This window comes from Ptychodera flava, chromosome 6 (genome assembly GCF_041260155.1).
Source record: "Ptychodera flava strain L36383 chromosome 6, AS_Pfla_20210202, whole genome shotgun sequence".
NCBI classification, from domain to species: Eukaryota; Metazoa; Hemichordata; class Enteropneusta; family Ptychoderidae; genus Ptychodera; species Ptychodera flava.
Window position 1 is genome coordinate 32,258,224 of NC_091933.1, and position 6,570 is coordinate 32,264,793.

The 6,570-nt window shown below is 39.6% G+C and overlaps 1 non-coding gene across 1 annotated transcript; it reads right to left on the reverse strand.

The window, feature by feature from the left end:
* Positions 1–240: 240 nt before the first annotated feature.
* On the reverse strand, positions 241–314 carry Trnan-guu (transfer RNA asparagine (anticodon GUU)). The gene has a single exon. It is a non-coding gene; the product is annotated as a tRNA-Asn (tRNA).
* Between the last annotated feature and the right edge of the window lie 6,256 nt (positions 315–6,570).

Here is a 6,570-nt window from a genome sequence, read left to right on the forward strand (position 1 = left end):
TGGTGCGTGTAGGATCGATTTCAATACAAAACCGATCACTCAAGCACTTTTTAATGTCGCTGAAAATAAGGAAGATAAAACGTTGAGAAGGTTAATATAAGCTTATAAATGCATGCAAGACGAGAAGAGCTTGATCTTTAAGGCCATAAATGTTTAACACCAATGCCTTCACGACAACAGGTTGTAATAATTCTGAAAGGATTTTGTATAAATCCGCTTACACGGACAAAAAATTATTGCCGTCCCTGGGTGGGCTTGAACCACCAACCTTTCGGTTAACAGCCGAACGCGCTAACCGATTGCGCCACAGAGACATGCCACACGGGCGATGCCTCATTTAAATTTGTCTCAACCTGCGAGGGCGGTTGGACAATGTGCGCAGACGATCAGACATAACAAGACACGACATGATAGGACATGACGTGACACGATACGATAAAATACGATACGAGCGTGATAAACGAAAGAGGCATGGCAAATAATCGATGAAACAGATATACAAATTAAAAATCAAAAATCGGCGACAAACTTTTATAGTTTGATGGATACAGTCTCATTTACATATAAAAACCTGTCCTTACATTATATCAGACGGAAAAACATTAGGACTCATGACAAAACACTTGAACTTTGCCAACACTTGACGTGACAAACGCTTGACGTGACAGACAAATTTGCTACTGCCAAGTACGTTGTCTTTACCCATTTGCAGTATCTTTAATATGGTTGTGTTTGCACATTATAGTGTCTCCCTTTTTGTCCCAATGTCGTGTCGAAACATATTCAACTTGTCCAACACAGCGTATACGTGTGCAATGCCCACTCCACTGCTATTGCTGACGACTAGGTTTTAGACCCTGTGACGATTAAAAAAATCAACAATGCTGGATATGACATTGCGTGGTGTTTGCAAGGCGCGTACTTTGAATTTCAACATCTGTCGGGGAGATTGGAAGAGGGGAAAATGGCGCCTGTTGTAATAGAACAAGAAACAACGAAGTTGTTTGTGGAAACAAACGCTATTTGTCCCTCATCAAATGCAAGTTCAGAGCGTCCAAGTGCAATGTTGTCGTCTTTGTGAATGTCTCGAAGAGAGCATCAACATCGATGCATAACGTCCATATTTGAAACATTTCGTTAACATAAAAACTGGAAGAATCATGACACGTCAGTGAGTGTATTAGCAGCAGTTAATATTCATCGTCAGCAATGCAATGGAGGTGGACATTGGTAAGTTAAACTATACACTGTCTGTCATCAACAGCATAAAATTGTCTCTGTTTCTGAACATTAAAATTACATTTTACACAGCTGTCAGGAGAACATCCGTCTTTCCACTTTCTTTTTATGTGTTTCTAAGTGTATATGATATTTTGATAACCCAACTGCATTCGAATAGTATATGTGTCAAAGTTCATCTTCTATTGGACGGTCGTGCCAACTTCGCTTTCACACGCGAGTCACTTGCAGCTTCGCATGAATCCTTGTTCACCGATGAGGGCGTCTACAGCTGCATTAATAAGTGCATGTCTATGCCTGTTGAAAAAAGAACTCCAACTCTGGTTACGTCGATGAACAGTTATGGGGTATTAGTTGAGTAAAACGACTGACAGGTTTGGGTTATTTTACGGTGAAACAACTTGAGAAAATGTTGATCATACTTTGTTCAAGGACACTGTGAACTTTCCCCTTTCGTAATCAAGGCTAAAGGTTTTGGAACAATAGCAACAAGTTACATTATATTTTAAACTACTAGTGGCCGGTAATGCATGTGATAATTGTACTCAAAAAATTACATATTCGATTTAGAACACACACACAAGAAGATACCAATATCATTTTTCCTCAAATGTTTTAGAATGACACCAAAATATTATTGAGCCGTTACGGTTGAAAATCGAATGATTGTAAGTGTTTTAGATTCCCAAATCAAGTCTCTCTACCAGGAGCATGCCGGCAAAACCTTAAGCTGGGTGGGGAAAAAACTAGGAAGATTAGAGATACAAAGGTAATCCCGATGGAAAATGAAAGGACTTTTTGTGGTTCACCTTTAATGGAGAACTTCTGAGAGAGATATATCAGGTTGTCTAAACCTGTCAACGTTTTCAACGCTGAAACAAAGAACATTGCTCTGTGTTTCTATTTAAAACAAAGTTTGCTGACATTTTCTTTACGATTTTTTCCCTTTCGATAGATTTGTAAGTTACAGTACCGACAGGCAGCACGGTTTTAGAAAGAATTCTCTATTCTTTCACTTGTTTTCCCAACTACTGCATTAGAGGCGTGGAAAATTCTAACACGTACATGACAAACGAAATACACTACATGTAAGTGAATATCACTAGCCCTTTTTCTATTATCCATGCTCAGTTTGAAAGTAACTGAAGGCATGCCGACATGGAAACTGACTTTGTTTTTTCGAAAACCTATCGGCAGTTTAAGCTCTCAAGAATCTATCTAGGCAGTTCAGCATATCACTATTTCGTAGTCTGACTTTCGAACCGTTGTATGACTGACAGGTCACGTGACTGCAGAGAGAAAATGAGTGATGAACTCAGAACGTTTACTTAAGTTTGGACAATTTAATCCAATCTATGTAAAAAAACATTCCACGCGGGAATCAATATCGTCTCTCGGTTAAGGAACAGTTAAATACATACCCTTCTTCTGACACTCTAGTACGTACATTCTTCTTCGAAGGAGCTGCGTCAGAATTTGGTGTACATGTGCCCTATTTTAATATGTTACGCGTCTCGATCCTGTGCTATGAAGCTGTTTCCCCCCAATAGTGGCACTCCCGCCGCCACCGCAAAATTAAAGTTACAGCCATGTGGAAAAGGATATACTGACTTTTTTAAAACAGGTCAAGTCACATCTCCGTATGCCCTCGAGACAAATGACTAAATGGTTGCAGATGGTATAGAAATGAACGCAGCGCATAACCTACTTCTTGTGAGAAGAGGGCACCGGGATTTCGCAAGAAGGTGTCGCACACACATGGCCTTTCTGAAAATAAATCTTCAGCACATACTTAGAGTCTGAAGATCATAAAATCATGAGTCACTGACACTGTAAACGTCTCACGAGGCGATGTCTTTGCTATTTAGGTTACATAGCCTCCAGGTGTTATTTCAATCTAATGGCGAATCAATTACTGCGACTGACCCGCGCAGTGCCAAGGAAGTACCGCAGACAAACACTGTTCATCACTTTTTATAGAATTTTGTAGATGGAAACGAGAAATCATTAAAGTTACAAACGAGTGAAAGAGAAGAAAACACAAACAGATTCATCACGGTACCAAACTGAACACCGCAATGTGTACACATCAAAGACATTTTCTTGATGCAAACATCTACGTATGGATTACCAGCAACTTGTTTCTAAATGACGGTATTTTTATCTTGTTTTTCAGGAGGAAAATTGTAATTTATTGTGAAGCAGCTCTCAAAGGTGGTTAATTTGATGTAAAGCAATCAGCCACAGTAATTCGAAACTAACGTCACTTTCGCATGTCAAAAGTGTCACTGCGTTGTGATGATTTCAGCACAAATGACGACTGTATCATAAAGCTGCGGTATGAGCGCCCCCACTCGACTACATCGCATGCTCAGTGCGTGTTAAAGCTCGTTTTACCGACAAATCACTTATACGGCAGTGTTAATGACTTAAATTACATAAAAAACGTATGATTTTAAAAGATTAGGGGGCGAGTGACGACTTCAGGATGTCTCACTTAGAATATATCTATCGAAATATCACGAGTTTTTGACCTTCGACAAGCTAGATATGTTATCGAACATACTTATGGCTGTCATATTCGTACCGCGTACCGTCGATCATCACTTGAATATAATATATCATCTAAAAGGTAAAATGTCACACGTACTTGTATCGAACAAATTGATGAGTTAATGACGTCATCGACCTCAGTTCATTGTCCTGGCATCCGATCTTTAGATTTTAAAGTCGGTGGGAACGAATGAAGGCAACCATTTAAGAAGTTGAACTTTAAAATTGCTATCAGTTATTGATCCTGTATGAACAGCAGTTTCAGTTAATTACATAACTATAGCCATATTATGTTGATAAAACCTCGTTATGTTTTGTTCTCTTCAATGGGGCCGGGTTTGAAAGGGTAAATGCGACATGAATGGGATATGTGCTCGTGAAAGAAAATATATACTGTATAGTGTTCGGCTCTAGTACTGCACAAACACAAGCTCTACTGTATTGTATAACATTATGAAAACCGGAAATAATCTCACGGAAACATATTCAAGTGAAAAAGTTACATGGAATGCCCTGGTAATGACTAGTTTGTCATCAATTCAGCCTGACTTCGTAAATATTTTGCAACTGTTAGTTATTACGGAGATGAAAAGAGATTGGGCTGTGAGTGAAGTGATTCACATCTTTGCGTGAAAATGTTTGCAGAAGGTGGGTCATGAAATCGCTAAGGAAGACTCCAATAACGGATTGAGTTGTGAGCATGACATAGCAGTTATAAAGAACACACAAACACAGTCGCAATGGGTTCAAAAATAAAATTGATGAACAAATCGGCAGGTAAAAACACCGCATCATGCCGGCTTCCGTTGAGCACGGACATTTTACCTAAACCTCCTTGCCAAAGACTCTGAGAGCTCGAATCACTTCTTTCCCATGCTGAATTGCAAATAACAATGCCACTTCAAAGTTAAACTCGGTGAAAATAAGTCACAGAAAGTACCTATTCTAAAAGTACTTTCAACCGTGACCAATAGGCTTAGAAAGCACACTTTCAGCATTGTCCGGTACGCTACTTCCCATGCCACACTGCAAAGTCCGGAGAACAATTCATATCGGTTAATTGTGGTTCTTTTTCCCTCCATTCCTTTGTACCAAGGATTATAAGAGAGGGGATTATTGCGCTAACCAAACATCCCTTTAACAGTTAAGAAGGTGAAAAGAATGCCCCTCCATTGTTATCTCTGGCACCAGCTAATACGGAGATTAGGATGTGAAATTGAACAAGTGGTATACTTCCTTTGACACCATGCGACATCCACGATATGGCACAAGACGACTAATAAATTTTCCATGGGCCAAAACAGTAGCGTTGAGCTAAATTTACCAATTTTAAAAGATTCAGCGGCACGAACCCTCTTGACAGGTCTTAGGTCAATGTCACCTTGACTACTGATGAATTTTTCATGTGGGAAAGTCCACGGAAATTTTGAGTTATTGATCAAAATAGCATCCCAGTGGTGTTTATGCAGAAATTCAAGCTCATTGCTTAGATTTCCACAGTCCTTATAACTCTTTATATTACCACAGAATGCTACAGCCATCTTCCACAACAGTCTGCACTTTGATTCAAGCAGACAAATATCTGAAGAAAGATCAATGGAACAAGCACCAATGCACTGGCAGGAATCGAAGCTCAAAGATCCGCGCTATTTTTCACCCGAAGAAAACAAATATTGTTTGTTGACTTGTTCACTTTGCACACACCGTAAAAGCCAAGTTAAAAATGTATAGGCCTACAGTTAAGGTAGATCGCGCCTCGGGGACAGATATTTGGACTCTCAAACTTTTACAATTCTTTTCTGATATACCACGTGTGGGGGTTCATTTTAAAGCTCTTGGTTTAAGATAACATTTCCTTGGCTTAGTTTTTCGAAATTCAAAAATTTTATTTTTCTCCATAAAGTTAACACACGGACGGCGGCCATTTTGTATTTCAAATATCGGTAAAATTTGAGTAAATTGTTTCCCTAGTACCAAAATTTGCACGACATTCCCGATGTTTATTTTTGGTTTTGAAAGAGAATGGTTGAAAGATTTCTTAAGGAAAGTTTGAGCAAAAGTTTGTTTTTCACTTTCGAGGTGCATACATATATTTTCTTTTGAATTTGGTGGCGTTATATCTGTTATCAACGGCAAGTAAGCTGGTACAAAACGCAACACATTCTGTTGAATATGACCCTCCTTGGCAAGAAATGCATGTACACGTCAGGGATTTCAAGAGTCTTTGGTGTGAAATGTTGACCTTGAAAACCAGGTGAAAGTTCATTAGATAGTTGGGTATGGCAGTCACCCAATAGAAAAGTACAGCCGCAAAATATGTACTGGGCAAGTACACACTTTGCACTAGTCTGGCAGAGACCCTGCGATTCGCGTTCTTCCCTGTTCATGCTGTTGGAACACGCGCGCGCCCTTCAGAGACGCGACTTGGCTGGTCCCCGCCTCAGTGACAAGCACAAAGAGGCAGGTAACGGGAAACCGCCATGTATCGAATTACGAAATCTGATTGGTTGAATCATGGGGCGCTGTCATTGGCTGTTCAATTTTATTTGGAAGTAAAGCTAAAATTATCACAGTTTCATGATGCGAACGTGGCTAGAATTTAACCAAGGATTTAATTACCATTCTTACAAGTTTTGAAATATTGTCAGCCACCAGATTAGACTAAAAAGCACGCGATAAAAAATGATGCACTATGTACGGGCATGCGCAATTAACAACTTCCGGGAGACCAAAAAACTGTCTCATTTCAAAATGGCGGTTTGCCGGTATCGCGTCGTA